Source organism: Pteropus medius, unplaced genomic scaffold, assembly GCF_902729225.1.
Source record: "Pteropus medius unplaced genomic scaffold, Ma_sr-lr_union100, whole genome shotgun sequence".
In the NCBI taxonomy this organism is placed as follows: Eukaryota; Metazoa; Chordata; class Mammalia; order Chiroptera; family Pteropodidae; genus Pteropus; species Pteropus medius.
The window spans coordinates 13,628,025-13,652,987 of record NW_024354503.1 but is presented as its reverse complement, the minus strand read 5'-3'; the positions used below and the strand labels follow the sequence as shown (position 1 = coordinate 13,652,987).

The 24,963-nt window shown below is 31.5% G+C and overlaps 1 protein-coding gene and 1 long non-coding RNA gene across 7 annotated transcripts in view; one reads left to right on the top strand and one right to left on the bottom strand.

The window, feature by feature from the left end:
- The window catches only part of SUPT3H (SPT3 homolog, SAGA and STAGA complex component), a 418,239-nt gene that overhangs the window by 349,209 nt on the left and 44,067 nt on the right, over positions 1-24,963 (bottom strand). The gene's annotated exons all lie outside the window — the stretch shown is intronic.
- The window catches only part of LOC120596027 (uncharacterized), a 42,134-nt gene continuing 39,662 nt past the window's right edge, over positions 22,492-24,963 (top strand). The window contains exons 1-2 of the long non-coding RNA XR_005651061.1: positions 22,492-22,959; positions 23,161-23,283. This is a non-coding gene — a long non-coding RNA (uncharacterized LOC120596027). The remainder of the gene's footprint in view (positions 22,960-23,160; positions 23,284-24,963) is intronic.

The window sequence follows — 24,963 nt, the reverse complement described above, 5'->3', positions numbered from 1 at the left end:
ATCTTGAAGGCATTATTAAGTGTAATAAGCCAATAACAAAATAACAAATATTGTATAATTGTACTTATATGAAGTACCTATAACAGTCAAATTCATAGAGAGAGAAAATAAAAGGGTAGTTGCCCAGAACTAGGGGGAGGGAGGAATGAGGAGTTATCTTTAACGGGTGCTGAGTCTCAATTTGGGAAGACGAAAAAGTTCTGGAGATGAATGGTACTGACGGTTACATAACAATGTAAATATACTCAACAGCTGAACTATACACTTAAAAATGGTTAAAATGACAAATTTCATGTTTATATGTGTGTGTATAGTATAATTTTTAAAAGTATATTAACATTAATAAATTAAAATTTTTTATTTCCAAAAAAAAAGAACACCGCTTCCCAACTTTGATTTACCCTAATTACTTGTGGCAAGTTACCATCCTTAGTTACTTGTGCATCTTGTAATTTTTAAAAAATGTTAAATATTATTTTGTGTACTAAAATAACACTTAATTCAGAGTTAGATATGCTTGCAAGCTGCCTTCCATTCTAAAATTTTATTGTTTCTAAGGCTGAGAACAGCAAATAGTAACATCAATTTTTAAGTTTCCAGGTTAAAAAGACTCTGACCAGGCTATGGTTACACAAAAATGTGGAGCCTCAAGTACCCATTTCCTACCAGAATTTATCTAACATTATTTTCTAAAGAGAATCACAGTGCTGTCATCAGATAATTCCTGAGCTCACCTCCCTTATCTGACACATCTAACTTCAGTTTCTCAACTTTTAAAATGATGTTCACCATAAAAATAAATAAATAAATTTTAAAATAAAATGATGTCATTCTACTTCAACTTAACCTCAAAGCATAAGTCAATACTTAACCAACAACCAAGAAGGGCTGAAATCTGCACCTTTCAGGGATTATCACTGAGAACTGAAATTAACAATATTTATTAAAAAGAGACTTAACCATATGTAGTTTTTCAATTAAATAGTGGTTTGCAACCATTTTAACTCAAAATATTGCTTTTTTAACATTAAAAATATCATAAAACTATGCTACACTGATGAAGAATACAAGTGACAAAAACTACTATGCAATCAGTAATGTTTTAAAATGTACTTGTATTTGTTAATCACAAAAATATTTACACATAAGAGACACAATAGTATGCATACTTGGCAAAATATTTTAAAGTCTACATTCAATATTCTCTGAGTACTGTTTATAAACCCATAGATTCCTTGCAAAAATCAAGCTGTGGGATACTTTAAGATACTCTTAAAACTTAACCCCTTAGTAAAAACAAATCATAAAGAGTACAACCTTTTGCCCATCCTCTGTTCATCAATCCATCCTTTCCACCTACCATTCCTCTGCTCCACTAAACTGCACTTTGGTAGAACAATATCACAGCACTGTATGCAATACATTCCTATGAGTGCACTCTGTACTTAATAATACAGAGACGATACACACTACATTATACACTATCTTCCCTGTAGGATCCACAGGAGATATTTCTAGTCTCAGCAACAGGAAAGAACGGATAACACTCTTCTTTAATCTTATAGGAAACCTTGGTTCATCCTATGTATTTTTCATATTCCACCTTAAACAATTTTGCATATTAACATACTAGATTGCAGTCTTATTTTCTTAACATCTTCTTCAAACATTGCTTCAAACATCAATCTTTATTCTAGTGAAATTTTGAAGGGGAGCTTTTCAATCACTAACATAAATATCCAGAATCATTTATGATAAATAAAAGAACTGTAAAAATAAGAACAAAAATGTTATTAAATTCTAATGATATACCGCTACTTGCTTTTTGCTAGAACTTTTCAGTTAACATTTTTTAAATTATGAATTAAAGATAGAACATGACTGAAAACATACTAGAAAGTCATTATTTTTCTGAATACATTATTTGATATAGTTGAAATCCCTTTTGTACTATCTTCCCTCACTCTCCTTCCCTTCTCAGAAATTACCACAGTGAGTGTGCATCCTTCTCATCCCTGTTGTGGAATACTATTCTTATGCACAATACATAAGAATGACTTTACAATACAGTAAAGTCATTACAGTATATATGCTTCTACAGTTTGTTTTTGGCACTCAACTGTGTTTCCAAAATGTATTCATTCACGTTAATACATAGTGACTTAATTCATTTAAACTACTCAATAGCAACCACTCTATGTATTTGTTTCCACTTATTTATCCATTCCCCTATTTGACACTTGGATTACTTTTATTTTTGGTATTACAAGCAATACTGCAATGAATGCTTTATGCATATTTCTTTGTGCTCAGTTTCTTTGTCCTAGGAACTTGGTCAATACACATAACCTTTCTCTGAGCTTCTGCTTCCTCTCTGAAAAATGGAAATAAAAACAAAACCTCCGCAGCTGATGATAAGTAAGATAATGCAAGAATGTCACATCTACTATGAGCTAAGCATTATGGAAGAGAGAATTAAACTTTATCTCATTTTAGCCTTACAATAATCTTTCAAGATATATTATCATCGCTTGTAATGATTTTAGGATAGCTTCTCAGAGGCAATGTGGTTCAACTAAAGCCACAGTTATTAAGTGATAGAAGAAAAATTTAAATGAAACCCTTAAAAATTAGAGCATAATTCATCTTTCCTCTTATACCAATGGTATAACTGGGTGGAAAGTTCTCAAAAATATTATTTATTCTCTTAGAAATTAATCTAAACCTCAATGAGATTATCACTTCACATGACCTTTCAGCAATCTAACAGCAATTCCAGACATATAGTATTTCTGCAAATTCTCTACACTCTTCATTATTCAGCAAATATCACTGATACGCAATTTGCCATCAACCATAATAGTCAAGGGAAAAACACTGTGATTCTCTCCCCTTGTCTGTGCAACAAAGATCTGCATTAAAACCAACATGGTCAAAACTTTGATGAAACAAGAAACCACAGGGTAGTGAAAGAAGTAGATGGCAGTGGCAGCTGATTTTGCTGACATTACTATAAACTGCAAGACTGCAGATAAGTCATTTAGCCTTCCTGTGCTTCCACTTTGCTACCTGTTAATGGAAAAGTAATAGTACCTACTACATAGTATTACTGTGAGGACTGGCAATAGCAGGCAGCATTGTGCTCATCTGTTTACATACATTATCTAATCTGATCCTTACTAAAGTCCAAGGGGCAGGGAAAGCAGAGAGTACACTCTTAACCCTATCTTATAGATCAAGACATTGAGGTTGATGTTAATCCAAAACCATATCATCCTAAAGCTGCCCTAGGTCCAACAGGTGTAAAGATTTGTTAATAAACATTTTGTATACAGTCTCTTAAGTTGTAGTATTACACCTAGGAGCAGGCCCTCCTGACACTGGAGCATAGGGACTTTTGTTCTTCTTATTAAAAACATAAAAGGCAGTCCTACATTTTCTCACCTTCATACTTCCCCTCCCCGATATTACTAATGGTATGTAAAATTTTTACACTTTAACATCTACTTCCCTATGCAGCTAATCACCTATGGAAAACCCAGCGCAGAGTAAAACATCTAGTATGTATTTACTGAATGAATGATTCAACATCGATTGCTTATGAGTTCCTTGTATTTAGGTACTTTGCAAACATTATCTAATTGAATGCTCACAACATCCACAAAATGACTAGTACGCCCACCTTAGAGATGAAGAAGGAGAAAATCACAGAGACTGAATAATTTACTTTGGGTCACTGGGTTGATAATGTGCAGAGCCAGGGCTGGAACACAGTTAACAAACTCCAAAGCTATTACTTTTCTACAGCTTTATGCTGTTCTCACTCTGAAGTTCACTAAAAAGTTTTATGAAAAGGTAAGACCTGTGATAATTTGAAGGATGACCAGGACTTCAGAAAGTGGAGACAAGGAAACCATTATAGATGAAGGATTGAACAGGAGTAAAACACAGAAGACAGGGAGCAAGGAATAAGTTTGGGAAATGATGCCTAGTATCTTTACCTAAAATAAGCATTTAACCTAAGAGACGATATATAGGTATGCAAGAGGTTTGGAAAGATTAATATGGTAGCAAAAATACAAATAAAGTATTAGAGTGGATAAACGTGGAGACAGAGAAGTCAGTCAAGAGGTAGCGAAGTTTAAGGTATAAGATGAAAAAATGAAAGGGAAAGAAATATAGGAAAACAAAGAACTGACAATCTACTAAAATAAAGGAGTCAAAAAGCAGAATTGCAGAATCTGATGACTGGAAGATGATGTCATTAAGAAATGATGCTGTCATCAAGAACTGCAAATTGGAGCAGCCACTACGGAAAACAGTATGAAGGTTTCTCAAAAAATTAAAAATGAAACTACCATATAATCCAACATCTCATTTCTGGGTATTTACTCAAAGAAATTCAATCTGAAAAGATATATGTATCCCTACATTCATTGCAGCATTATTTACAATAGTCAAGATTTGACAGCAATCTAAGCATCCATCAAGAGACAACTGGATAAATGAGATGTGGTATATTTATACAATGGAATATTATTTGGCCATAAAAAAGAATGAAACTTTATCATTTACAACGATATATATGGACCTACAGAGTATTATGCTAAGTGAAATAAGTCAGACAGAAAAAGACAAATACCACATGATTTCAATTATATGTGCAATCTAAAAGACAAAATCAACAACAACAACAACAACAAAACAGAAACAAACTCAGATACAGAGAATAAACTGAAAGTTACCAGATGGGAGGGGGGTTGGAGGTCTGAGTGAAAAAGAAGACATTAAGTACAAATTGGTAGTTACAAAACAGTCACGGGCATGTAAAGTAGGAATACAGTCGATAATATTATAACAATGTATGGTGTCGGGTGAATACTCTTTGTTTGTTTGTTTGTTTACTAGACTTATGGGTGGATCACTTTGTAAGTTATATAAATGTCTAACCACTATCTGTACACCTGAAACTAGTGTACTATTCGATGTCAACTATAATTGAAAAATATTTTTTAGTTAAATAAAAATATAAATTTTGTTTTCTAAATAACAATTATATATATGTATAAGTTTTATAATCAGGGAAAACAAATTCTTTTTAATTTTTAATTAATTAAATGAAGAAAAAGCAGGGAATCGAGAGAATTGGAAATGTTTCACGGTTAATTCCCAGACATCTGTGCCTTGATCCACCTATAACATATCAAAAAAATCATTTACAAAAATCAGAAAGGAGTCTTGCAAAATGTATCGTAACACAACATAAAAAATATTTATTAAAATGTTATCTAACTCTTAATGACAAATAACTCAAAAGTCTATAACAATACATTGTAAAACATAGACAGCTACTAGGTCTGCTCAAATAAGAAAAATAAATGACTGAAAGTTACCAACATAGTAATTAATTTATGAAGTGATAAAATCTGAAAGTAACATATATTGCAAACTAAATTAATTTTTCGCATACTTTTCCTCCAGAGTATAAAATTTATATCAAAATGTTTTGAGTTTCCAGTTTTATCTTAAATTTTCTGTTAACTTTACCTTGATCTCACAATAGAACTGTGTTTGTAATTATTAAAAATTACTTACTTAGAAATTAAAACTGATGCTTTGAAAATATGGCCCGTTTTATTCTTGTGGCTTTTTATTATCCCTGGCATAAAGACATAAAGCCACAGAAGTACAAAGTTTAAAAAGCATCAAAATAAATAAGAATATTTTATTAGTAGAATTATTGAAACAATATTAAATTAATGACTATTTAAAAACAAAAGCAGTAATAGGCCCTAAATAAGCAATCTCTGAAAGAAATCTTAAAGTAACTGAAGATCTCAAATACAAAAAAGGCTTTATACACATGCATACACAAACACATGCACACACACATACCCATGGACACACAAACATGTTGCAAAAACTAGAGAAGTAAAAGTTCAACCATACGAAAACGCTATAATACCCAAAAGGAGAAATATTATACAATCACTAAAAATAGTGTTATATTTTGAATATATTTAGAAAACAGATATTAACTAAAAAATTTAAATAACAAAATCATATACTTATGCACAAATATGTATGTCTCAAATACATACAAAAAATAATTATTTAAATTTTTCTCTCTATGAAAAAGAATTACAAGTATTTTTATGCTCTTTATATTGTCCAACATTTTGCCATTTTTTCAATTAGTATACAAACGTGATTTACAACAAAGCATAACAATGATGAGTTCTGATGAAAGTGGCCCTTTGGCTAATAAACAGGCATTGAAAATGAAACAGATCCCCAACTGTCTTTTCTTACACAGTAACTGTACCAAGAATAACATCTTTTAAATGTAAAAAGAGATAACCAAAAGCTTCAATTAACCTACCCCACAGCCTACTGCAACTGAACTTTATGATTCTCTTTCTTATACAAGTCTTATAAAAGCTAAGAATAGACCTATTGTTTGAATCATCCTCTTCCCCTTCCTACATATAGGCCTTGAGTCAACTCCTAACAATCCTCCAAATTCAGCTATCTTTCACCAATTCTGAATAACTTTCACTGAACCCTCCAGTCTGACTGAAAAATTACCCTTTTCTACCACTACCTAGTATCCTGTTTATACACTTATGTATTATTTAACAAAGTATTTTATTCATTGATTTATTTGTGTGCTCCAAATTCAACATGTGAACTATTCCTTATTCAACTCTGTAGTCTAAGTACTAACACAAAGTGTAATATGTAATTAGTGTTTAATAAAAGCTAATAAAATGAATAAATGAATGAATGATACTGAACTTTTAAATTCCATGTTTTAAGACAGTGCTATATATAATGTTGTTGTAAAAAAAAGACTCTGACTTCCAGTTTCCAGATGACATATAAAGGGGTTGGAAATTATCACTTGCTTCCTCAAGACAAGAAAAAAAACACAGATAAAAGCTCAAGGCAGCCAAGCCTTAGGGGTTCCCCCCCACATTCCTGTGTTTTACCTTTCAGAGACCCACCAGGTTCTCACGGTGAGTGTCAGAGAAAAATCTTCTAGGAGAGTGGGCCCATTGTGAAAAAGCCCCAGAGTATTCTGTTCTGCTAAACAAAAACTAGCCCTTTGGGAAACTAATCAACTTAGATTACACCAAAGACTAACTGCCTTGGAGAAAGGGAAACACTTAACTCTAGCACCCATTATCTTTGGCATGGGAGGAGGGATGCATACTCAAAGACAGCAGGAGAAACAAAAACAAGGACACTAGAGGAAATTTTAGTCTCTGACATTATGGCTAAAGCAATAGTAAACACAGTCTAACTTCAAGCCTGATAACCATAAAAACCTCACACTGAAGGTCTATCTATCTCAGTTTCTTTCCACATACATCGCATATGACTTTCAACAAAAAATTACAAGGCATGCTAATTAAGAAAAACACAAGTCTGAAGATGAAGAGATAAAGTAAGCATGAGAATTAGATTCACATATGGCAGAAATTTTGCAATTATCAAACAGAAATTTAAAATAACTATGACTAGTATGCTAAGGGCTCTAATGAAATAAGTGAACAACATGTCAGAACAGATGGGTAATATAAGCAAAGAGATGGAAATGCTAAGAAAGAAGCAAAAGAAATGATTTTTAAAAAGAAAATGCTAAAAAAAAATCAAGCCACTATAAAAGAAAAAGATGTTTATGAGATCATCAGTAGACTGAAATGGTAAAGAATCACAGAGCTTGAAGATCTGTCAACAAATGTCCAAAATTGAAAGGTAAGAAGAAAAAAATGAAAAAGAAAAGAACATTCAATTGTGGGGAAATTATCCAAAAGTAATATATGTGTAGTGTTAAAGAAAAAGGAAAAGAAGATATACTTGAAATAATAATGGCTGAGAATTTTCCAAAATGATGGACACCAACCACAGGTCCAGAAAGCTCAAAGAACACCAAGCAGAATAAGTATCAAAATAATGACACCTAGGCATAATATCCAAATTGTAGAAAAGCAAAGACAAATAGAAAATCTTGAAAGAAGCTAGGAAAAAAAAACAAACAAAAACTATACCTACAGAGGTCAAGGAATTACACTGCACATCTGTTCAGAAACTATGCAAGCAAGAAGAGAGATGAGCAAAATATTTAAAGTGTTGAAAGGGAAAAAAACAACAACATAGATTTCTGTGTCCAGCAAAATTATTCTTCAAAAGTGAATGAGAAAAGGACTTTCTCATGCAAAATAACTTGAGAAATTCATTACTAGTAAACCTGCCTTACAAGAAATCTCAGAATTCTTCAAATAGAAAATATTTCAGAAACACAGATTTGTATGAAGAAACAGCATAAGACAAAAAATAAAGGTAAAATACTTTTAAAATTCTATTTATTAATAGATCTTTATTCTTAACAGAAAACAGTTCAAAACAGCAATAATGTATTCAGTGATAATAGCTTATAAGTAAAATAAATGTCAGCAATGCTATGAGGAAAGTGTACTCTTTTCTAAGATACTTGTACTACCCAGGAAGTCATATATAGTGTTATTGTGAGTGGATTTTAAATAGTTTTAAGAATATATTCCAAACTCTAGAATAATGGCTTTTTAAAAAGTTAAAAAAAAAAAGTATAATTGACATATTAAAGGAGAAAAGAAAATGGAATCATATATGATGCTCAATTAAAAGCAGAAAAGGCATAAAGAATGGAAGTAATAAAAAAAGAACAAGGGAAATGATAGATAAAAGTTACAAATAGGACAGATACTGATAACAGAGACAATACAATGTAGTAAACATTGCTAAGCATGTCACTTAAAATGGAGTCGGGAGGCCACTGAGCAATTGAGGCCCATGCACATCTCATATTTCAGTTCTCAGAACTGCTTTGAAGTTGCTGACCTATAGCTAAACTTAGCTCAAGGCCAAACCATAAACATAATGTATCAAGGACCACTGCATGGACATATATGGACTTTACTTCCTCCTTACCACAGCAACCAGACCATCTATAGTCTTCACTTTAAAAGAAGCCAATCCCTATTAACCCAGCCAGCATACTTCATTTACATAAAGAACCTAAAAGAGAACTGCATCTATGTTTTTGCTTTTATAAACTCTGACTTTCTTTGTTCTCTCTGGAGTGCAATTAGGGTTGCTACCTATATTTGTGTGTCCCAGATTACAATTCCCCACTTCTATTTTTCCTCCTCAAATAAATGCATTTTATTTTTTATTACAGCCTTTTTTTTCCCCTTTGCTTTTGGTTAACAACATTAATACCACTAGATCAAGAAACACATGGATGAAAGAAAACTTAACAAGTTTAACAATATCTCAAACTAAATAAAAGGGAAAATACAACCCATCAAAATTTGCATATGTAGAAAAAGAAGTGTTTAGAGAGAAATTTATTGCAATTATATGTATATATTAGGAAAAAAAAGAAAGATTTAAAATCAATAATCCAAGTTTCCATGTTAAGAAAGTAGAAAAAGGACAAATTAAACCCAAAGTAGGCAGAAAAAATAAAATTTAGAGCCAAAATCAAAGAAACTGAAAACAGGAAATCAACAGAAAAAAATAATGAAACCAAAAGCTGGTTCTTTGAGAAAAATAAAATTTAGAAACCTCTAGTTAGGTTTTTTAAAAAAAAGACAAATTACTAATATGATAAATGAAAGAAGACATCACTACCTATCACATGGACATTCAAAAGGATAATAAAGGAATACTATGAACAATTCTATGCCCCAAAATTTGATAACCTAGATAAAATGGACCAATTCCCTGAAAGACACAAGCTACCAAAACTCACACAAGGAGAAATAGATAATCTGAATAGGACTATATCTGTTTTTTTTTTCCATTTTTTTAATTACGTTTATTGGGGTAACATTGGTTAATACAATTATATAATTTTCAAGCACACGTTATAATTTGACATCTATATATTCTATTGTGTAATTACCACTCAAAGTCCAGTTTCTTTCAGCTATCATATATTTAATCCCCTTTATCCACTTCACCCTTCCCTTACCCCCTATATTTGACCGCCTTTACCCCATCTACCTCTGCTCTCTCCTCCCCCACCCCATACTCTCTGGTAACCACTAGTCCATTGTCAATGTCCATGAGTCTCTGTTTGTCCTGTTCGTTTGTTGCTTTTAGGTTTATATCCCACATATAAGTGATATCATGTGATTTTCAACCTTTTCTATCTGCCTTATTTCACTTAGCATGATTATCTCGAGTTCAAGGGAAGTAAAAGCAAAAATAAATGAATGGGACTATATCAAACTAAAAAGCTTCTGTTCTGCAAAAGAAACCACCAAAAAGGTAAAGTGACAATCATCTGAATGGGAAAATATGTTTACAAGCAACACCTCCGATAAAGGCCTAATATCCAAAATATACAAAAAACTCATATGACTCAATAACAAAAAAAAAACGATCCAATCAAAAAATAGGCAGAAGACTTGAACAGACAATTCTCCCTAGAGGACATACAAATGGCCAACAAATATATGAAAAGATGTTCAACATCGCTAGCTATTAGGGAAATGCAAATCAAAACCACAATGAGATACCATCTCACACCTGTTAGAAGAGCTATACTCAACGGGACAAGTAATAACAAATGCTGGAGAGGATGCGCAGAAATAGAGACCTTCGTACACTGCTGATGGGACTGCAAATTGGTACAGTCACTATGGAAAACAATGTGGAGGTTCCTCAAAAAACTAAGAATTGATCTACCATATGATCCAGCAATCCCTCTACTGGGTATTTACCCCAAAGACTTGAAAACCCATATCCAAAAAGATATATTTTTTGCACACCGATGTTCATAGCAGCATTAGCCACAGTGATGAGGACATGGAAGCAACTGAAGTGCCCTACAATAGATGATTGGCTAAAGAAGCTGTGGTACATATATACAATGGAATATTACTCATCCATAAGAAGAGATGATATATGGCCTATATCTATTTTTTAAAATTGAATCAATAATTAACAACCTTCCAAACCAAGAAGCACTAAGCCTAGATGGTTTTACTGGTGAATTCTAGCAAATATTTATGTAAGAAATTCTCTACAATTCTGTACAATCTAATCCAGAAGGAATACTTCCTAAGTCATTCTATGAAGCTAGCAATATCTAATACCAAAAGCAGACAAAAACTTTATATGTATGCAAACATACAGAATTATCTTCCATGAACACAGATGCAAAATATCTTACACAAAAGATTAGCAAATCAAATCCAATAATACATAGAAAGAATTATATGCCATGACTAAGTGGGATTTATTTCAGATATGCAAGACTCGTACAACTTTTGAAAATCAACTGATAAAAGCAATCATATCAATAGGCTAAGAAGAAAAACCATGTGTTCCTATCAATAAAGAAAAAGCATATAATAAAATCCAATACCTATTCATGATAAAAAATTGTCAGTAAACTAAAAATAGAAGGGAACATCCTCAACTTGATAAAGAACATCTGCAAAAAACATATAGCTAACATCATACTCAGTGGGGAGAAACTAGATGCTTTCCTCCCTAAGATCAGTAACAAGTTATCAGTAATTTAAACTTCATTAAAATGAAAAACATCCACTGTAATAACCCAATGTAAAAACCTAAGGAAAGAAAATAAAAAGTATAAAGATTGGAAAGGAAGAAATAAAACTGTTTACAGATGACATGACTGTCTATGGAGAAATCACAAAGAATCGACAAAAAACTCCTGGAAATAAGCGAATAATAGCAAAGTTATAGGATATAAGGTTAATATATGAAACTCAATTACTTCCCTATATACCAGCATCAATAATTGAAATTAGAAAATTTTTTTAAAATAATATTTACACTGGCACGATAAAAATAAATACTTAAGTATTAATCTAACAAAACATGTAGAAAATCTGTATGAGATAAACTGAAAAATTGATAAAGAGATCGAAGATCTAGATGAATAAAAAAATCCTGTATTCACTGATGGGAAGACTCAATATTGTTAAGGTGTCGGTTTTTTCCAATTGGATCTATAGATTCAATGCAATCCCAATGAAAATCTCAGCAAGTTACTTTGTGAATATAAACAAACTGATATATCACTATAACATAATAAAGCTAAAGTAATCAAGACACTATGGTATTGGCAAAAAAAACAGACATCTAAATCAATGGAATAGAGAGCCCAGAGAGAGACCCAGACAATACAGTCAACTGACCTTTGCCAAAAGAGAGATAAAATCTAATGATTAGTCTCAACAAATGGTGCTGTAATAACTGAACATCCCAAGGTTCATCTTTCACAAAAAAAAAAAAAATGAACTCAAAATGAATCATAAACCAAAATGTAAAATTCAAAACTATGAAATTTATATGTGAATATAAGGAGAAAATCTAGATGACCTTGGGTTTGGAAAAGGTTTTTAAGATACAGTACCAAAAGTATCATACATGAGATTTAAAAAACTGGTAATTTGGACTTCACTAAAATGAAAAACATCCAATGTGCGAAAGATACTGTTGAAAATGAAAAGATAAGTCACAGATTGGGAGAAAATATTTGCAAAACACGTAGCTGGTCTGGCGGCTCCTTAAAAAGCTACACAGAATTACTATATGACCCAGCAATTCCACTCTTAGGTTTATACTCAAAAGAATTGAAAACAGGGACTCAAACAGATTCTTGGTACACCCAGGTTCAACTACAGCATTAATTACAAGGGCTAAAAGGTGGAAACGACCTATGTCCATCAACAAATGAATATATAAACAAAATGTAGTATATACAAAGAACTCTTAAAACTGAACAATTTAAAAAAAAACAAAAAATAATAAAAGCAGGTGAAAGATCTGAAAGGACACCTCCCAAAGATGATATATAGATGACAAATAAGCATATGAAAAGATGCTCAACAGAGTTTATCATTAACGATTTGCAAATTAAAACAATGACAAGATACCACTACATACCTATTAGAATGGCTGGAATTCAAAACACTGAGAAAAACAAACGCTGACAACTATGTGGAGCACCAAGCGCTCTTATTCGTTAGTGGTGCAAATGCAAAATGATACAACTACTGTTGGACAACACTTTAGCAATTTCTTACAAAATTAAATGTAGTCCTGCGAAACAATCTAGCAACAATGCTCCTAAGTATTTACCCAAATGAGTGGAAAACTTATGTCCATACAAAAACTTGCACTAAAATTTAGAGCAACTTTATTCATAATTGCCAGAAACTGAAGCAACTGAGATGCCCTTCAAAAAGTGAATATAGTAAATATATAAACAAACTGCTATATCCATACAATGAAATATTATTTAGCAGTAAAAAGAAATTAGCCATTAAGCAATAACCAAAAAAAAAAAAAAAACACATGGAAGAACCTTAAGTGAATACTGCTAAGTCGAAGAATCCAATATGAAAAGGCTACACTTTGTATAATTCCAACCATATGACATTCTGAAAAACAGAATACTATACAAAGAGTAAAAAGACCAGCTGCTAAAACAGTTAAGATGTTAAATGTCATATTATGTGTATTTAAACAAAATTTCATAGGGACTTTTAGAAAAAGCTATTCTGTTTGATACTACAATAGTGGATATATAACATTATACAACTGATGAAACCTACAGAACATAAATAATGACTCAATGTAAAATACTGACCTCAGTTAACAATAGTGTATTAATATTGGGTCATCAATTATAACAAATGTAGGACATCAATGCAAGATGTTAATAATAGGGAAACTGAGGTCTGGGGGGTGGTATATTGGAAGTCTGTACTTTCTGTTCAATTTTTCTGTAAAATTAAAACTGCTCAAAAGACAAAACCTGTTAATTTTTTTAAATGGCTATTTTTGACATTTTCAATAATAAATTGTATTAACGATTTCATGTAGTGAAAAACTACATTAGCAATTCTACTATATACATATATCAATTATATTGTATTCTTCCTATTACTTATAATGATTTATGTGTCTTGTTTTATAATTAAGTACTGAGAAAAAGGGAGAGGCGTTAAAACAATCATGTTAGAACTTTATCATAAGTGAAGGCTAACAGGCAATGACCATAGCTTCTAGGGGAGAAACAAAGGAAGAAGACTGCTCTTTTGTGAAGAAATTATGAGATTTATATAATAGCAATTTTTCAACTGTCTCATCCTCATGTGCAATAACTGGAATTGTTTAAATGACCATAGATAAAAATAGGTATTCAATAATATGAATTGTAAACTTTTGCTTAAAGCCATCTCTTTTACATATATAGCTCATTTATTTACATCCTTTAGTATTAATACACCAAAGTTCTCAAATTCGGATCAGAATATGGGTTTATTTGCTCTTTATCAATAAAAAAAAAAAAGGTTGCTTTTCCTGTTCAGTTGATATAATCACTACCATCATCCAATAAATAATACTGAGTCTACCTAACGTAGGTGGATTCTCAGAACTAATTTATTTTGGATGGTGGGTGCAATGATTATTCTGCAGATCAAGTAATACCAAAAATAATTAATTCCTTTTTCTACTCAAATTTAAAAATAAATGAAAAAGAAAAAATAGCTCATCACAAGCACTAATCAGACTTCTGCTAAATATTTCATGCTTGGCATTAAACCCAATGAATTCTGAAAAAAGAAAACATTTCTCTGGATAAAAGGTATAGAAATCTTAGTATCGATTAATAATAATGAACAACTAGATAAATACTTAGATTTGTGATAATTTAGATATAGACTATAATCAAGATTATTTATTTGTATTCCAACCATTATCACTAAAAGGATTTTAGGGTGGCTTATAAACTATTCACAATATATAATTACATGATCAAGTTGAAACTGCACTATTCAATTCAACAAAACAGTTACAAAGCACCAAAGATGTGATCTTTCAAATAACAATAAACAAAACAAAATGGATTTTATAAATACTTTCTTTTAATTCCATTGTAATATGTAAATTAAAAGTTTGGTCATTTTTCAAACTTTCTTGTCTTTTCTATAAAAGAAGATATCCACAAATTTCTACATAATGAAGTATAGGTGGCAGGAGTGGGCAAACCACGGCAGGTCAGCTGCCTGTTTATAAAGTTTTACTGGAACACAGCCAGACACATTTACTTACTTATTGTCTAATTTACTTACTGTCTGCTCTCAGACTACAATGGCAGAGCTGAGCAGTGAACAGAGATCCTATGTCTCACAAAGCCAAAAATATTTACTATTTGGCTCTCTATAAAAAAACAGACTCCAGTAGGGTATTTACCAGTATAACACAAATTCAGAATAATTTGCATATAGAGATGTAGGCTTCTGCTCATTAAATACTTCTCGAGAGAGTAAAACTGAATAATATAAACAATTTAGTACAAGTAGTACAACCCAGTTGTATGAATTTAATGTGAATGAACGTTTTAAGGTACTTTTATAAATTTTAAAAGCATCCAGTTAAGAATAAACAAATGTCACAGTAATAACATGATGGTTTTGATCTTCTACAAACCTCTAGCTTATTGGTCTAGACTTGAGTTACTATAACACAAATGTTAAACTTTTAAAGTTGGTATTTGCAAAAATATTCTACCATTTCCAATTTATTCTTGCCATGTGTAAATTTGTGAAAATTACCTGTTTTACTGTGAACAGAACTTAAATGCAAAAAGTAAAACTATCAACTAAAATCTAAAATTGCTACATATAGCCCAGCCTGTTAATATTCGCTTACTTTTTTTAAAAGTGACTATTTTTACAAATAAATGAAATTTCATTTATTATATACAAATAAATGAAATTTTCCCCATCTAATTTCACTTTGATACCAAATCACTATACACCTTTTTCTACATAATGCTTCATATTTCAGAATTCACTATTTAAGGTGGAAAATAGTAAAATGAACGCCTGTATACCCTTTGCCTGGATTCACCAATTATTAGCATTTGCCACATTTATTTTATGTATGTACTTGTTTAAGCATTGTACTAACTTCAGGAACATAATTCATCACGCACTTTAAGAATATTTTCCTATCATATATGCGCAATAGCATTAACATCCTTAACAAATATTCCATAGGATGACTGATATTCAGTACATATTCATTCCATTTCCTCAAACATCCTAAAAATAACTTATGAAGCTTTTTAAAAAATCTAGCATCTAATAAAGGTTCACATACATGACCAATTTCTGAGAGGTGAGGGTCAAATTTTTCATTAAACAATCTTTTTCTGTATACTATGTTGTCTCTTCTTTTCAATAACTTGTTCTCTGGAAAAGCTGTAGGAACACAATTTCCCCGCTACTTTCCTGCCAGAACCATTCAGCAATGGAAGAGTACTACGATAAGTGAGGAGGAAATTGAATTTCCAATTATCTCAGTAGATTCTGTTTTCCCTATGAAAATACCTAGAATGAAACTGTAATCTTATCTTAGCTAGTTACAATTTTTTAGAAACATATACCTAACCAACATTCATTGATCATCAAGTGAAAAGTCTTGTGACTAATTACCTGCCAGTACTCAGGAAGTTAAGCTTTAATACTAATAACTTATTACTAACAACTTAAGCTTCAGGGATAATTATCCAAATGTATTTTATGAAAAGAAACATTTTATAAAAGTCTAAACAGCGCTCTTTTCTGATCACTAAAAAAGCTAGTTTTAGAAGACTAAGCATACTTTTTTTAAACATATAGTCAATTCTACAGTTCACTAATAAATTTTTAATCATCCAATGAAAAGATGGCTTACATATTATGCTTATGTATTAAGAAATTGACTTCTTTGGCCATTTGTTTCAATGCTTTCATACTTTTACTAAAGTGTAAAACTTACATTTTAAACAATGCTTTATTATATCATTATTAAAAAAAATGTACTTCTGAAGATCCAGAACTACACATTTTTCCTTACAATTAACGTAATTAAAGTATATGGATATTTTAACATTCTCTCTTAATCTATTTGATTTTAAAATTCAATTTGGAGCAATTTTTGACTACTAAACTATCTGAGAAATTGAGATTTCCAATGAATACTGTCAAATTTATAAAAACAAAAAGATCAGTATTCTAACGATTCATTTTCAACCTATTTTCTATATTGTTAATTATGACTGAATTCAGAATATTTTCCAGTGTAAATTATTAATACACAAAGCTTAACAAATAGAGACCTAAATCTGCAATCGCCTTTACTGAAACCAGTGAAAAATCTATACACAGCAATGAAACTGGCATGCAAATAAAAGAACTGTCAAGACATGTATCCCTAAAAATAAGCCTACAATAACTATTTTAAAGCCTGTGTGTGGTCTCACCCATATATTTTGGCAAGATGCACTTTCTCCAACCACAGCTAGATTCATCCAAAAGCAGTGGCACTGGAGAGCCTCTGTCTCACCTGTCAAAGTTGAAGAACGTTGTTCCAAAGACCACCATGAGTCCATGGAGAAAAGCCACAGTGCTACAGCTGTTATTGATAAGCAGACTCTAAAGGAGAAATACTTCAAACAATTAAGCAAATCATCCTTAATAGAGATATAGACAGAGAGACAATATTTAATGTTTAAATGATGAGAAGACAAATACTATGCCATGTCTGACACAGTGGTAATTTATATATTGGAATACTAAGAGAGAGTCTTTCATAAGTAATACTGACTTTATAGTCTTTTCTATTCTTCCTCTGATAAAATTTCTATACATTGTTTATCAATTCAAAACTCTACTATGTTCCCTTATTTAAATCTTCAAAAACCTCTCTTATAAAGCCTCATAATTCATTTAAATTATCAAGGTACTAAATTCATCAAAATTGCTATAGTCTGACAGCTAAGAGCACAGGAGATTTAAGATTTATAAATAGAAATCCTAAGTATATTAAAATCTGATTTTTTAAGAAGATTCCATATTTTTTCAACCACATTATAAAAGTGTTTTACATTTTTGCTTTAGACTAACCCTCCCTACAGTAAAGCATATAGACTGATCAGGTAAGCTATAGGTAGATTAACATAAATAAGAAAGAGCAAGAAAAACAATTACTTTGGAAAGAAATATGCCTCAGTGGACAATTCAAGTCTCACCTCAAACCTGGCAATAAAAGACAACTTGAAACAAAATAGAAAGAAATATATCTGGCTGGGTAAAAAGTTTAAATAATCATGATGAGTATTCATAATTTAACTTTTTTTTCCAACTAGATGACAATGTCCTCCAACCCTATTTAATACTGCAAGAATTCAATTAAAAAAAGAAAGGGGGTGTCCTTTTATGCCTTTTCCAGAAAAGTTAATATCCAAAAGGTTCTTATTATAAGACAGTTCCACCTACAACCAAGACCCTCAGCACAAAGACAGAGCTCCAAAGTACTATGATGTCCCATAGTTTCATTTACTATATTCTCTAAATACAAAGGTTCCAAAAGTATTAGTTTCACTTTTCCCTAGATATATTTAGTACATTAGCTAGTATAGCTGGGATATTATTTTTCTTTGGTTTTGTCAGTAGCATGTTTGATATAAATTTTATTAAGTGGTAGTATATGTAACATTGCATTGTGGGTAGCAGTTTCCTGCTTTAGCCTAGCCACATCCTCAGCTGTCATATGAGCATGTTTCCCATATTTTCTGCAAGTTCTCGCCTTTTTTTCTTCTTAGAAAAATGACAGTGTTAGAAGATGAATTGTTCTAATAATTATAAGAAACATGAATTATTTATACAGCTACATTACACAAGTTACAGCTCACTCGCACTTCGAAGACTAGTCAAAAGGGGAAAAAAAACAAATCCTCAAAATTAAAGTGTAATGTCATGTGAAACAATATGTTAAAATAAATTAAGATAGCAATAGGAATTGAAAACTGTTAAAAGAAAAACTCACTGTAATCAGATGCCAACACTGTCTAACAAACGAGGTGTATGTACTACTTCAGGATATAACTACGGGTGTATGTACTACTTCAGGATATAACTACGCTTTGCCTTGAATGTTAGGTGCTTCAAACCTGCCAGGTATTCATTAGTGAAAATTAATGTCAATATCTCCTACTAGAACCTTAAGAATCTACTTTGAGACACTATAGAAATATCAAAACAGAGAAAGAGAAACCGAAAAAGCCAGGGGGAGAGAGGGAGGAACGGAGGGAAGAAAAGAGACAGAGTAAAAGAGAGGGGGCGAGCGAGGGAGAGAGAAAAGTTTAGTATTTTCTCTTTCGGTATCCAATTTCTACATAATCTCACACATTTAGACAGATCGCTGCTAATACTAAAGAAATGAAGTTGTTTAAGCAATCATGGACATAGTGGTGCTTTGGGGTTTTTATGTAATTTAATTAAAGCAAAATGAGGAGGAAAAAATAAAAGAAAAATTCATCACAAAAAATAATGCGAAATATCTGTACACATACACAACCACAGACATGTGCATGCAGTTGTGTACATAGACATTAACCCCATTAAAACAAGGAAGTGAAACTAATCTCTCATGATCATAAATTAAAATACTAATAAAATTATATGCATTTCACTAATGTAAAAAATTTTTAAATCATCAATATAAAACCCAATAAATATAATGTAAACTTAAAGAGCTATACATTAAATCAAAAAAAAAACACCCCAACAAAAAATTGTCACATACCAAGCTGAAGCAACAAATTAAGAAAGTATCTGCTAATGCCTCATAATCAGTGAGAACATTTTAAGCCAAATTAGGATTTCTACAACTTATAAAATTGTTACATTAAATAATTTGTTTCTATTGTTTTCAATTAAAAAGAAAAATAGAACAGCCACAAACAGAAGTTTAAAACAATAAAAAAAAAACACATAGAAATGAGGACAAATTGATATTGATAAACTAAAACGACTGTATCTAAATAAGATCATTCGTTCAGAAAATAAAAAAATAATTTAAAAGGTAGCAGTGAAAATATATGTAGCGTTTAAAACACTATTATACTGTTATTCAGCTAACAGCATATGATATAAAAAATTTGACTAATGTTAACAAATTTAGTAAATACAAGGTAATGGGGAAGCAAGATAACTAATTTCTTTACTTTTTGAAATTAATTTCAAGTTCAGAGCTATATTTCATTTCCATGGCATTAAAATGCATAATTTATACAGCAGACCTAAACTTGTTACTTACTTCAACATAGCAAATACGAACATAATCCCCAAAAAGGATGAAGTTTTGAGGGTCTTTGAAGAACTAAGAGAAAACCCTATGGTTTCCATTTCTGATCGTAAGCATAATATAAATCCATAATTAAGAGCTTTATTTGCAGAGACTTTTCTGAGTCAGGCTTTATTCATCACATGTGATAAGTTATTTCTAATGAAACAAACTGACAATTATCAAATATATACCACTTATCACTGTTGTTTTTCAGTTTTTACCATGAAGTTATATTTGCTCTAAAGAAAATATATTTTCAATTTAGAAAAAAAAAATTATGGATAATGAATATACAAACTTTAGAGCACATGCATGCCTTCACTATCTTTCTCCTGCCAGAATTTGACAGGCCTCACATGAAACAGACAGGGCATATTCAGCAATATCTACTAAACTCTTATGCAATAAGAGTGATTAACCTGACCTAAAAATTATGTGCAGGAGAGTTACCTGCAAAAAGAGAATAAAAAGTTAAAAAACACACAGATGTTAAAAATCATTCAAATACATTAAAGTCAATTTGGAGGGCCAAAGTACACATAATTTTTAAAAATTTTAAGGAAGAAAATATTTAGCAAAAAGTTGGGCTTGTAAGATGTCAGAGAATCCTTATGCAGATACTAAAACCTCATTTTAAAAGAAGAAAAGCATTTAATTACCATACTACAGCAGCTACCTACATTTTTTCAATTGCCTGATTCTGCTACTATTGTATATGCATATGGAACTACATTTGGAAATTCCACAAATTACACAAAGTCTTCCTTTAATTTGCTTTTTTACATTGATTAGAGATATGGATCACACCAGTCCACCTTATTTATTAAAGAGAATAAGTGAATAACTTTTCTCTCTTGCATGAATAATTATGTGTCAAATGAAAGCGTTTACTTTTCAATGTAAAATATGTTTACACACACAATAAGATATAAGTCTATATTTAAAATAAAAACTAAAATGTAACATGTCTGTACATTTATCTTTATCTAATATAAACCAAAAAGAGATAATGAACTGTGCTAAGAAGTCCACAGGCAAGGATATTTTGGCTCCAATACCTTCCTTAGTTTCCAAGCCCTTATCCCATTATACACCCCAAATAATGTTTTGTAATTTACTGTCTCCGCCCACTCTCCCAATCATTTACTTCACGCCAGTCCTAGTTACTATCACACTAGGAATAAGTCTAACATGCAAATTAAGAGCGGCGTGGTAAATGGAAAAAAATGCCTAGAAAATTGGTCTGTTCAGTTTTATAATTTTTGATGAAAAATACCCCATCACTCCCAACTGATGAAAACAGGAAGCTCTATTCATAAAGATGAAATTCTCTGCCTATGATATATAATCATCCTAATAAGAAAATGAGTTCTATACATACATGTCCAAAGGGGCAAAAAAGGAGATAGTTTCCCAAAGATGTTTCCAATTTTCTTCTGAATCGGAATTAGCAAATCGAGACGACTAACATACTCTGTCTGTGTGCATTATTTCTTACTACACACAGTAATTTATTTCAAAGCTTTCATTATAAACAAAAAATACAGCTTCTGTTAACCCACTCCATTCTGAGCTTATAAAATCTAATATTGAAAAATCTCAACTATAATATAAAAATTTTACTTTACATATGTATAAGATCTGCTATCGAAGGCTCTGTTAAAATCTAGATAAACTATTTAAAGAACTATACAAAATGAATACAATTCCTTGAAAAATAAGTCATTACAAGCATAAAGAAAACTAAGATTCATCCAATAAACTGTTACAATTCTTGTCATTCATTTTTATAAATCCTCAAACTAGTCATAAAATAAAGGTATACGTAACATAAATGATACTAATTACATTTAACCTTTATTGTAGGAGCCGGCATCTAATATTGATCATACATAAACTAGACAGACATGATTTAACATTTGTAAAAGGAATCCCTAGACTAACACTTTCATGACAGCCAATTACAGTCAAGCCCAGCAAGCAGTTTGCAACCAGACCTTAAGAAAGGTAAACTTTTTTACAATGAGTTACAGATTCACAAGTTTGAGAAGACAGGAAAAAGAAAAACAGAAGGACTCCAATCACCCAGCAAATATGAAGCAGACCCCAGAATGTGATACAATCCAAAGATGTAAATTATTGTAAATCATCACTGTTGTTCAGAATTTCACACAGCCTCTTGAGCCAACTTTGCTCACTTTTCCACAGACACAATAATGAACTAAATAAAAGGAGGAGGCCAAGAAAAAAAAATGGGGTGGGAGGATAGAAAGGAAAGCCCTTAACTGCAGAGTTCTGCTCTACAAATGCTTAACCTTACAGGAGTTTGGGCTCCTTCAGCATTTGTATTCTATCCAAATCCTCATGAGTCACAAAAATTAAATAGCTATATCCTTCTGGATGCCAGGAAGGGCCTTACCACAAGCCTTTTGTCAGGGAGAGAGAGAGAAAGAGAGAGCAAGAGCAAGGGGGGAAAAGCCACAGTGGTAGGCAGTCCCACTTTACTTTGAGTACTGTGAGGTCACAAACCACATGATTCTGTCTCTCCAGTAATAGTGCTTGCAAAAAAAAGGAGTTTTAAAGCTTTTGCTTTTTTGGATTGTGTGAATGCTTCATTCGCCTCACAAACAACCACAGAACCACAAGTGCGGTGCAAACTTTCTCCAGGAGGACAGCAAGAAGTCTCTGGTTTTTAAATGGTTAATCTCCGCAGGTCACTACCAGCCACCGAGACCAACAGAGTCAGTGAGTGCTCTCTAACCACAGTCTATGCAGTAATAGTAGGTCCTTCAAATATTTGCTCATTCTCTTTTTGTTTTGTTTCCTTGCTTTTCACATGTTACCAGCTACATAATTTCTTGACAGAAAAAAAATAAATATAAAGTCTATGTACTCCAGGCATACTGTAAAACTAAAACAAGGTTTGGGTATGGTTTGTATTTTCAGTTTAAGGCTGCAAGGAGAATTTACAACAGAGGGTACAAGTTCTATCTGAAAAAAAAGGAGGGACTATGGCATCAAACAGCCTCTTCAGCACAGTGACACCATGTCAGCAAAACTTCTTTTGGGGTAAGTGTTATCATATTTTAAACTCCTATAAGAGATGAACCTGTTAAACATAAAGGTATGTTTCTTGCATAAACTAACTGCTAGCTTTTCCGGATAACATTATATTAAAGATCATAATAATAATGCTATTTTGTTGCACTAAAAGTTAAAAATGAAAATGCTGTACATATTTGCATTTGGCATCTGTAACTTATCTACTTCTCAGAGTAATGAGCTGAAAAAGAAAAAATTAAATTATCTAACATTAATCAAATGTTTTTTAGCATTATAGAAGTGAGGTAGTTGAAACAGTAAAAAAAAAAAATAGTTTAATATTCTCATTAACCCCCACTGAAATAAAATGAGACATTAAACTAATCAAAGTATTATGAAGTATTCACTCCGGCAGCTCTCAATATCTGAGTAACTTCAAAAAGGAAGCAATTTTACCAAATAACAGACCACAGAATTATCTCGACATTAAGCTCTACCATGTAAAACAGAGAAATAAACCTGCAGTAAAGTTAACATTTTAACCAGCTCGACTAAATCTATTTATAATTTTAAACTGCAAAAGATAATATCTGCATAATTTTGTTACTAAACAGCTTTATATAATTGAAGCATATATTCAACTGAAATGAAATTATGATAAAGTATATAACAGCCATTTTTAAAAGGTCTTTATAGTTACCTAGAATATTAAAAGTTTACAGAAGCCTTTAAAAACTTATATGCAACTGTATTTTTCTCTATAATTTTAATTTTACATCTACATACTATTATCCACATGTAGAACTTGTTATAAACAAACAGCAAACATTAAGACGTCTAGGATTCATTTACTCATATTCTTGGATCTACCAAAATGAACACCGTTTAGTCTCATGAAAAATAAAACTCCGTAAGGATACCCTGTATGATTTAAAAGAGCCATACCTGTTAAATCACGCTGAGCTTGAAAAGAAAACAGGCATAAGATAATCCTTAATATTTAATTTCAAGTTAGTGTTGATACACAAAAATAAACTACTTCAACGTTCATAAGCTGACAACGGTATTATAGCAAAATATCTAAACACTTACAAGATTTTCTTTATGATGTCCAACATGTTCCAACTACAAGGCAAGTTTATAAAATTTTCTTTTATCCTTTAAAATAAATCCTTTTGCTGTGTATACCTATATTAACTTTGCTTTATAAACTTACAACTAACGATTGGAGTTTCCTTTACTCCTCCTACTTCACACATTTTAACTGGCTACCAGAGGATCAGTCTTAGTTTAGGTCAAGAGAAATAAACCTGAAGGAGAGAAAAAGGTTTTCTTAAAAGGGTGAGGAAATATACTTTGTATTTTGCAAAAAAAAAAGTAAAATTGCTGTAGTGACTCCCTCAATAGTTGTAAGTGGGCCCCTCAGTTATAACACATACAATATAATAATCGCAGATTTTTCAAAATTTAATGGTAGGCAATAACTGTTACTCTAAGTTTTTCTGCATTAAGAAAGCAGACCATATAGACTGCATTACAGCCCATATAATAATTATAGCTTATGCATGGGAACTTTTGCTGTTCCTGCCCAAGAGAAGAGGGAAAAAATGGTTTAAACGATTGTTACAGGGAGGGATAACTTGAAACAGGCATTTCAAGCAGTTAAGTTACTCTTTCACAATATTACTCTGTTAAAAAAAAATACTT